We start from the raw sequence: 11,436 nt of genomic DNA on the forward strand, positions 1-11,436 counted from the left end.
GAGCTAGAATTCACGTGGACACACATTTCAATAAATCTGTGAAAAAATATACTGAAATGAGACAAGGTATAATCTAGGTATACACCAACTTTTATATAGTGCTCACGCACAATATAATTTTTATTTTTATTTTACTGGCAACCCCTGACTGGTGCTAAAGTAAACTGGGAAACTGTCAAACATGCCAAAAATTCGAGTGAAAAAACGTCATTTTAGTACTCTTCAAACCCATTGAGGATGATTGTTTTGGTGCAAACAACTAACAAAGAATTTAACTGGCAGCACCTGAGTGGTGCTTAAGTTAACTAGAAAACTGTCAAACACGTCAAAAATTCCAGTGAAAAAACGTGATTATTCTACTCTTCAAACCCATTGAGGATGACTGTTTTGGTGCTAAAAACTAACAATAAGTTTGACTGGCAGCTGCTGAGAGTTGCCAAAGTTAACTGGGAAACTGTCAAATATGTCAAATATTCGAGTGAAAAACGTCATTTTAGTACTCTTTAAACACATTGAGAATGATTGTTTTGGTGCTAAAAACTAACAATAAGTTTGACTGGCAGCTGCTGAGTGGTGCCAAAGTTAACTGGGAAACTGTCAAACATGTCAAATATTCGAGTGAAAACGTCATTTTAGTACCCTTCAAACCCATTGAGGAGGATTATTTTGGTGCAAACAACTAACAAAGAATTTGACTGGCAGCTCCTGAGTGGTGCTAAAGTTAACTGGGAAATTGCCAAACATGTCAAAAATTCGAGTAAAAAAACGTCATTTTAGTACTCTTCAAACCCATTAAGAATGATTGTTTTGGTGCAAAAAACTAACAAAGAATTCAACTGGCAGCTCCTGCATGGTGCTTAAGCTAACTGGAAAACTGTCAATCACGTCAAAAATTCGAGTGAAAAAACGTGATTATTGTACTCTTCAAACACATTCAGGATGACCGTTTTGGTGCTAAAAACTAACAATAAGTTTGACTGGCAGCTGCTGAGAGGTGCCAAAGTTAACTGGGAAACAGTCAAATATGTCAAATATTCGAGTGAAAAACGTCATTTTAGCGCTCTTTAAACCCATTGAGGATGATTGTTTTGGTGCTAAAAACTAACAATAAGTTTGACTGGCAGCTGCAGAGTGGTGCCAAAGTTAACTGGGAAACTGTCAAACATGTCAAATATTCGAGTGAAAAAACGACATTTTAGTACTCTTCCAAACCCATTGAGGAGGATTATTTTGGTGCAAACAACGAACAAAGAATTTGACTGGCAGCTCCAGAGTGGTGCTAAAGATAACTGGGAAAATGTCAAACATGTAAAAAATTCGAGTAAAAAAACGTCATTTTAGTACTCTTCAAACCCATTAAGAATGACTGTTTTGATGCAAACAACTAACAAAAAATTTAACTTTCAGCTCCTGAGTTGTGCTTAAGTTAACTGAAAAACTGTCAAACATGTCAAAAATACGAGTGAAAAAACTTCATTTTGGTACTCTTCAAACACATTGAGGATGATTGTTTTGATGCAAACAACTAACAAAGAATTTAACTGGCAGCTCCTGAGAGGTGCTAAAGTTAACTGGGAAACTGTCAAACATGTCAAAAATTCCAGGGAAAAAACGTCATTTTAGAACTCTTCAAACACATCGAGGATGATTGTTTTGGTCATTTTAGTACTCTTCAAACCCATTGATGATGACTGTTTTGGAGCTAAAAACTAACAATAAGTTTGACTGGCAGCTGCTGAGTGGCGCCATAGTTAACTGGGAAACTGTCAAACTTGTAAAAAATTCGCGTGAAAAAACGTCATTTTAGTACTCCTCAAACCCATTGAGGAGGATTAATTTGGTGCAAACAACTAACAACGAATTTGACTGGCAGCTCCTGAGTGGTGCTAAAGTTAACTGGGAAATTCTCAAACATGTCAAAAATTCGAGTGAAAAAACGTCATTTTAGTTCTCTTCAAACCCATTGAGAATGATTGTTTTGGTGCAAACAACTAACAAAGAATTTAAATGGCAGCTCCTGAGTGGTGCTTAAGTTAACTGGAAAACTGTCAAACATGTCAACAATTTGAGTGAACAAACGTGATTTTAGTACTCTTCAAACCCATTAAGGAGGATTATTTTGGTGAAAACAACTAACAAAGAATTTGACTGGCAGATCCTGACTGGTGCTAAAGTTAACTGGAAAATTGTCAAACATGTCAAAAATTAGAGTGAAAAAACGTCATTTTAGTACTCTTCAAACCCATTGATGATGAAAGTTTTGGTATTAAAAACTAACAATAAGTTTGACTGGCTGCTGCTGAGTGTTGCCAAAGATAACTGGGAAACTGTCAAACATGTCAAAAATTCGAGTGAAAAAACGTCATTTTAGTTCTCTTCAAACCCACTGAGAATGATTGTTTTGGTGCAAACAACTAACAAAGAATTTAAATGGCAGCTCCTGAGTGGTGCTTAAGTTAAATGGAAAACTGTCAGACATGTCAACAATTCGAGTGCAAAAACGTCATTTTAGTACTCTTCAAACACATTGAGGATGATTGTTTTGGTGCTAAAAACTAACAATAAGTTTGACTGGCAGCTGCTGATTGTTGCCAAAGTTAACTGCGAAACTGTCAAACATGCCAAAATTCGAGTGAAAAAACTTCATTTTAGTACTCTTCAAACCCACTGAGGACGATTGTTTTGGTGCTAAAAACTAACAATAAGTTTGACTGGCAGCTGTTCAGTGGTGCCAAAGTTTACTGGGTAACTGTCAAACATGTCAAAAATTCGAGTGAAAAAACTTCATTTTAGTACTCTTTAAACACATTGAGGATGATTGTTTTGATGCAAACAACTAACAAAGAATTTAACTGGCAGCTCCTGAGTGGTGCTAAAGTTAACGGGGAAACTGTCAAACATGTCAAAAATTCAAGGGAGAAAACGTTATTTCAGTACTCTTCAAACCCATTGAGCAGGATTAATTTGGTGCAAACAACAAACAACGAATTTGACTGGCAGCTCCTGAGTGTTGCCAATGTTAACTGGGAAACTGTCAAACATGTCAGAAATTCGAGTGAAAAAACTTCATTTTAGTACTCTTTAAACCCATTGATGATCACTGTTTTGGTGCTAAAAACTAACAATAAGTTTGACTGGCAGCAGCTCAGTGGTAACATAGTTAACTGGGAAACTGTCAAACATGTCAAGAATGCGAGGGAAAAAACGTCATTTTAGTACTCTTCAAACCCACTGAGGACGATTGGTTTGGTGCTAAAAACTAACAATAAGTTTGACTGGCAGCTGCTGAGTGGTGCCATAGTTAACTGGGAAACTGTCAAACATGTCAAATATTCGAGTGAAAAAACGACATTATAGTACTCTTCAAACCCATTGAGGACGATTGTATTGGTGCAAACAACTAACAAAGAATTTGACTGGGAGCTCCTGACTGGTGCTAAAGTTAACTGGGAAATTGTCAAACATGTCAAAAATTCGAGTGAAAAAACGTCATTTTAGTACTCTTCAAACCCATTGAGGACGATTGTTTTGGTGCTAAAAACTAACAACAAGTTTGACTGGCAGCTGCTCAGTGGTGCCAAAATTAACTGGGAAACTGTAAAACATGTCAAAAATTCGAGGGAAAAAACGACATTTTAGTACTCTTCAAACCCATTGATGATGACTGTTTTGGTGCTAAAAACTAACAATAAGTTTCACTGGCAGCTGCTGAGTGGTGCCATAGTTAACTGGGAAACTGTCAAACATGTCAGATATTCGAGTGAAAAAACGTCATTATAGTAATCTTCAAACCCATTCAGGACGATTGTTTTGGTGCAAACAAGCAACAAAGAATTTGACTGTTAGCTCCTGAGTGTTGCTAAAGTTAACTGGCAAATTGTCAAACATGTCAACAATTCGAGTGAGAAAACGTCATTTTAGCACTCTTCAAGCCCATTGAGGATGATTGTTTTGGTGCTAAAAACTAACATTAAGTTTGACTGGCAGCTGCTCAGTGGTGCCAAAGTTAACTGGGAAACTGTAAAACATGTCAAAAATTCGAGGGAAAAAACGACATTTTAGTACTCTTCAAACCCATTGATGATGACTGTTTTGGTGCTAAAAACTAACAATAAGTTTCACTGGCAGCTGCTGACATAGTTAACTGGGAAACTGTCAAACATGTCAGATATTCGAGTGAAAAAACTTCATTATAGTACTCTTCAAACCCATTGAGGACGATTATTTTGTTGCAAACAAGTAACAAAGAATTTGACTGTCAGCTCCTGAGTGTTGCTAAAGTTAACTGGCAAATTGTCAAACATGTCAACAATTCGAGTGAAAAAACGTCATTTTAGCACTCTTCAAACCCATCGAGGATGATTGTTTTGGTGCTAAAAACTAACATTAAGTTTGACTGGCAGCTGCTCAGTGGTGCCAAAGTTAACTGGGAAACTGTTAAACATGTCAAAAATTCGAGGGAAAAAACGTCATTTTAGTACTCTTCAAACCCATTGGGGAGGATAAATTTGGTGCAAACAACTAAAAACTAATTTGTGTGGCAGCTCCTGAGTGGTGCTAAAGTTAACTGGGAAATTGTCAAGCATGTAAAGAATTCGAGTAAAAAAACGTCATTTTAGTTCTCTTCAAACCCATTGAGAATGATTGTTTTTGTGCACACAACTAACAAAGAATTTAAATGGCAGCTCCTGCGCGGTGCTTAAGTTAACTGGAAAACTGACAAACATGTCAAAAATTCGAGTGAAAGAACGTCATTTTAGTACTCTTCAAACCAATTGAGGATGATTGTTTTGGCGCGAAAAACTAACAATAAGTTTGACTGGCAGCTGCTGATTGGTGCCAAAGTTAACTGGGAAACTATCTAACACGTCCAAAATTCGTGCGAAAAAACGTCATTTTAGTACTCTTCAAACTCATTGAGGAGGATTATATGGTGCAAGCAACTAACAAGGAATTTGACTAGCAGCTCCCGAGTCGTGCCAAAGTGAACTGGGAAACTGTCAAATATGTCGAATATTCGAGTGAAAAAACGTCATTTTAGTACTCTTCAAACACATTGATGATGACTGTTTTGGTGCTAAAAACTAAGAATAAGTTTTACTGGCAGCTGCTGGGTGGTGCCAAGGTTAACTGAGAAATTGTCAAACATTTCAAAAATTCGAGTGAAAAACGTCATTTTAGTTCTCTTCAAACCCATTGAGGATGATTGTTTTGGTGCTAAAAACTAACAAAAAGTTTGACTGGCAGCTGCTGATTGGTGCCAAAGTTAACTGGGAAACTATCTAACATGTCAAAAATTCGAGTGAAAAAACTTCATTTTAGTACTCTTTAAACCCATTGAGGATGATAGCTTTGGTGCTAAAAGATAACAATAAGTTTGACTGGCAGCTCCTGAGTGGTGCTAAAGTTAACTGGGAAATTGTCAAACATGTCAAAAATTCGAGTGAAAAACGTCATTTTAGTTCTCTTCAAACCCATTGAGGATGATTGTTTTGGTGCTGAAAACTGACAACAAGTTTGACAGGCAGCTGCTGATTGGTGCCAAAGCTAACTTTGAAACTATGAAACATGTCAAAAATTCGAGTGAAAAAACATCATTTTAGTACTCTTTATACCCATGGAGGAGGATTATTTAGGTGCCAACAACTAACAAAGAATTTGACTAGCAGCTCCTATGCGGTGCTAAATGTAACTGGGAAACTGTCAAACATGTCAAAAATTCGAGTGAAAAAACTTCATTTTAGTACTCATTTAACCCATTGAGGATGATTGCTTTGGTGCTAAAAGCTAACAACATGTTTGACTGGCAGCTCCTGAGAGGTGCTAAAGTTAACTGCGAAATTGTCAAACATGTCAAAAATTCCAGTGAAGAAACTTCATTTTAGTACTCTTTAAACCCATTGATGATGATTGATTCGGTGCTAAAAACTAACAATAAGTTTGACTGGCAGCTGCTGAATGGTGCCAAAGCTAACTGGAAAACTGTCAAACATGTCCAAAATTCGAGCGAAAAAAACGTCATTTTAGTACTCTTCAAATCCATTGATGATGATTGTTTTGATGCAAACAACTAACAAAGAATTTCACTGGCAGCTCCTGAGTGGTGCTAAAGTTAACTGGGAAACTGTCAAACATGTCAAAAATTCGAGGGAAAAAACGCAATTTAGTACTCTCCAAACCCATCGAGGATGATTGTTTTGTTGCTAAAAACTAAAAATGTGATTGACTCGCAGCTGCTGAGTGGTGCCAAAGTTAACTGGGAAACTGTCAAATATGTCGAAAATTCGAGTGAAAAAACGTCATTTTAGTACTCGTCAAACCCATTGATGATGACTGTTTTGGTGCTAAAAACTAACAATATGTTTGACTGGCAGCTGCTGAGTGGTGCCAAAGTTAACCTGGAAATTGTCAAACATTTCAAAAGTTCGAGTGAAAAACGTCATTTTAGTCCTCTTCAAACCCACTGAGGATGATTGTTTTGGTGCTAAAAACTAACAACAAGTTTGACTGGCAGCTGCTGATTGGTGCCAAAGTTAACTGGGAAACTATCAAACATGTCAAAAATTCGAGTGAAAAAACATCATTTTAGTACTCTTTAAACATATTGAGGATGATTGCTTGGTGCTAAAAGCTAACAATAAGTTTGACTGGCAGCTCCTGAGAGGTGCTAAAGTTAACTGGGAAATTGTCAAACATGTCGAAAATGCGAGTGAAAAAACGTGATTTTATTACTCTTCAAACTCATAGAGGAGGATTATTTTGGTGCAAACAAGTAACAAAGAATTTGACTGGCAGCTCCCGAGTCGTGCTAAAGTGAACTGGGAAATTTTCAAACATATCAAAAATTCGAGTGAAAAAACGTCATTTTAGTACCCTTCAAACCCATTGAGGATGACTGTTTTGGTGCTAAAAACTAAAAATAAGTTTGACTGGCAGCTGCTGAGAGGTGCCAAATTTAAGTGGGAAACTGTCAAATATGTTAAATATTCGAGTGAAGAAACGTCATTTTAGTACTCTTCAAACCCACTGAGGCCGTTTGTTTTGGTGCTAAAAATTAACAATAAGTTTGACTGGCAGCAGCTCAGTGGTGCCAAGGTTAACAGGGAAACTGTCATACATGTCGAAAATTCGAGTTGAAAAACTTCATTTTACTACTCTTCAAACCCATTGAGGATGATTGTCTTGATGCAAACAACTAACAAAGAATTTAACTGGCAGCTCCTGAGTGGTGCTAAAGTTAACTGGGAAACTGTCAAACATGTCAAAAATTGTAGAGAAAAAACGTCATTTTGGTACTCTTCAAACCCATCGAGGATGATTCTTTTGGTGCTAAAAACTAACAATAAGATTGACTGGCAGCTGCTGAGTGGTGCCAAAGTTAACTGGGAAACTGTCAAACACGTCGAAAATTAGAGTGAAAAAACTTCAATTTAGTACTCTTCAAACCCGCTGAGGATGATTGTTTTGATGCAAACAACTAACAAAGAATTTAACTGGCAGCTCCTGAGTGGTGATAAATTTAACTGGGAAACTGGCAAAAATTTCAAAAATTCGTGGGAAAAAACGTCATTTTAGTACTATTCAAACCCATCGAGGATGATTATTTTGGTGCAGACAACTAACAACGAATTTGACTGGCATCTCCTGAATGGTGCTAAAGTTAACTGAGAAATTGTCAAACATGTCAAAAATTCGAGTGAAAAACGTCATTTTATTTCTCTTCAAACCCATTGAGGATGATTGGTTTGGTGCTAAAAACTAACAATAGGTTTGAATGGTAGCTGCTGATTGGCGCCAAACTTAACTGGGATACTATCAAACACGTCAAAAATTCGATTGAAAAAACGTCAATTTAGTACTCTTCAAACCCATTGAGGATGATTGTTTTGGTGCTAAAAACTAACAATAAGTTTGACTGGCAGCTGCTGAGTGTTGCCAAAGCCAACTGGGAAACTGTCAAACATGTCAAAAATTCGAGGGAGAAAACTTCATTTTAGTACTCTTTAAACCCATTGATGATGACTGCTTCGGTGCTAAAAACTAGCAATAAGTTTGACTGGCATCTCCTGAATGGTGCTAAAGTTAACTGGGAAACTGTCAAACATGTCAAAAATTCGAGTGAAAAAACGTCATTTTAGTACTCTTCAAACTCATGGAGGAGGATTATTTTGGAGCAAACAACTAACAAAGTATTTGACTGGCAGCTCCCGAGTCGTGCTAAAGTTAACTGGGAAATTGTCAAACATGTCAAAAATTCGAGTGAATAAACGTCATTTTAGTTCTCTTTAAACCCATTGAGAATGATTGTTTCGGTGCAAACAACTAACAAAGAATTTAAATGGAATCTCCTGAGTGTTGCCAAAGTTAACTGGGAAACTGTCAAACATGTCAAAAATTCGAGTGAAAAAACTTCATTTAATACTCTTTAAACCCATTGATGATGATTGCTTCGGTGCTAAAAACTAACAATAAGTTTGACTGGCAGCTGCTGAGTGGTGCCAAAGCTAACTGGAAAACTGTCAAACATGTCAAAAATTCGTGTGAAAAAACGTCATTTTAGTACTCTTCAAACTCATAGAGGAGGATTATTTTGGTGCAAACAACTAACAAAGAATTTGACTGGCAGCTCCCGAGTCGTGCTAAGGTTAACTGGGAAATTGTCAAACAAGTCAAAAATTCGAGTGAAAAAACGTCATTTTAGTACTCATCAAACCCATTGAGGATGACTGTTTTGGTGCTAAAAACTAACAATAAGTTTAACTGGCAGCTGCTGAGTGGTGCCAAAGCTAATTGGAAAACTGTCAAACATGTCAAAAATTCGTGTGAAAAAACGTCATTGTAGTACTTTTCAAACCCACTGAGGACGATTGTTTTGGTGCTAAAAATTAACAATAAGTTTGACTGGCAGCAGCTCAGTGGTGCCAAGGTTAACTGGCAAACTGTCATACATGTCGAAAATTCGAGTGAAAAAACTTTATTTTGGTACTCATCAAACACATGGATGATGATTGTTTTGATGTAAACAACTAACAAAGAATTTAACTGGCAGCTGCTGAATGGTGCCAAAGTTAACTGGGAAACTGTCAAATATCTCGAAAATTCGTGTGAAAAAACGTCCTTTTCGTACTCTTAAAACCCATTGATGATGACTGTTTTGGTGCTGAAAACTAACAATATGTTTGACCGGCAGCTGCTGAGTGGTGCCAAAGTTAACTGAGAAATTGTCCAACATGTCAAAAATTCGAGTGAAAAACGTCATTTTAGTTCTCTTCAAACCCATTGAGGATGATTGTTTTGGTGCTAAAAACTAACAATAAGTTTGAATGGCAGCTGCTGATTGGTGCCAAAGATAACTGGGAAACTATCAAACACGTCAAAAATTCGAGTGAAAAAACGTCATTTTAGTACTCTTTAAACCCATTGAGGAGGATTATTTTGGTGCCAACAACTAACAAAGAATTTGACTAGCAGCTCCTATGCGGTGCTAAAGTTAACTGGGAAACTGTCAAACATGTCAAAAATTCGAGTGAAAAAACGTCATTTTAGTACTCTTCAAACTCATAGAGGAGGATTATTTTGGTGCAAACAACTAACAAAGAATTTGACTGGCAGCTCCCGAGTCGTCATTTTGGTACTCATCAAACACATTGATGATGATTGTTTTGATGCAAACAACTAACAAAGAATTTAACTGGCAGCTGCTGAGTGGTGCCAAAGTTAACTGGGAAACTGTCAAATATGTCGAAAATTCGAGTCAAAAAACGTCATTTTAGTACTCTTCAAACCCATTGATGATGACTGTTTTGGTGCTAAAAACTAACAATATGTTTGACCGGCAGCTGTTGAGTGGTGCCAAAGTTAACTGAGAAATTGTCAAACATGTCAAAAATTAGAGTGAAAAACGTCATTTTAGTTCTCTTCAAACCGATTGAGGATAATTGGTTTGGTGCTAAAAACTAACAATAAGTTTGAATGGCAGCTGCTGAGTGGTGCCAAAGCTAATTGGAAAACTGTCAAACATGTCAAAAATTCGGGTGAAAAAACGTCATTGTAGTACTTTTCAAACCCACTGAGGACGATTGCTTTGGTGCTAAAAATTAACAATAAGTTTGACTGGCAGCAGCTCAGTGGTGCCAAGGTTATCTGGGAAACTGTCATACATGTCGAAAATTCGAGTGAAAAAACGTCCTTTTCGTACTCTTCAAACCCATTGATGATGACTGTTTTGGTGCTAAAAACTAACAATAAGTTTGACTGGCAGCAGCTGAGAGGTGCCAAAGTTAACTGAGAAATTGTCAAACATGTCAAAAATGCGAGTGAAAGACGTCATTTTATTTCTCTTCAAACCCATTGAGGATGACTGTTTTGGTGTTAAAGACTAACAATAAGTTTGACTGGCAGCAGCTGAGAGGTGCCAAAGTTAACTGGAAAACTGTCAAATATGTCAAATATTCGAGTGAAAAAACGTCATTTTAGTTCTCTTCAAACCAATTGAGGATGATTGTTTTGGTGCTAAATACTAAAAATAAGTTTGTATGGCAGTTGCTGATTGGTGCCAAAGTTAACTGGGAAACTATCAAACACATCAAAAATTCGATTGAAATAACGTAATTTTAGTACTCTTTAAACCCATTGAGGAGGATTATTTTGGTGCCAACAACTAACAAAGAATTTGACTAGCAGCTCCTATGCGGTGCTAAAGTTAACTGGGAAACTGTCAAAAATGTCAAAAATTCGAGTGAAAAAACGTCATTTTAGTACTCTTCAAACTCATAGAGGAGGATTATTTTGGTGCAAACAACTAACAAAGAATTTGACTGGCAGCTGCTGATTGGTGCCAAAGTTAGCTCGGAAACTGTCAAATATTTCGAAAATTCGAGTCAAAAAACGTCAGTTTAGTACTCTTCAAACCCATTGATGATGACTGTTTTGGTGCTAAAAACTAACAATATGTTTCACTGGCAGCTGTTGAGTGGTGCCAAAGTTAACTGAGAAATTGTCAAACATGTCAAAAATTCGAGTGAAAAACGTCATTTTAATTCTCTTCAAACCCATGGAGGATGATTGGTTTGGTGCTAAAAACTAACAATAAGTTTGAATGGTAGCTGCTGATTGGTGCCAAACTTAACTGGTATACTATCAAACACGTCAAAAATTCGAGTGAAAAAACGTCATTTTAGTACTCTTCAAACCCATTGAGGATGACTGTTTTAGTGCTAAAAACTAACAATAAGTTTGACTGGCAGCAGCTGAGAGGTGCCAAAGTTAACTGAGAAATTGTCAAACATGTCAAAAATGCGAGTGAAAAACGTCATTTTATTTCTCTTCAAACCCATTGAGGATGATTGTTTTGGTGCTAAAAACTAACAAAGAATTTAACAGGCAGCTCCTGAATGGTGCTAAAGTTAACTGGGAAACTGTCAAACATGTCAAAAA

This window comes from Belonocnema kinseyi, chromosome 5, assembly GCF_010883055.1.
Source record: "Belonocnema kinseyi isolate 2016_QV_RU_SX_M_011 chromosome 5, B_treatae_v1, whole genome shotgun sequence".
NCBI classification, from domain to species: Eukaryota; Metazoa; Arthropoda; class Insecta; order Hymenoptera; family Cynipidae; genus Belonocnema; species Belonocnema kinseyi.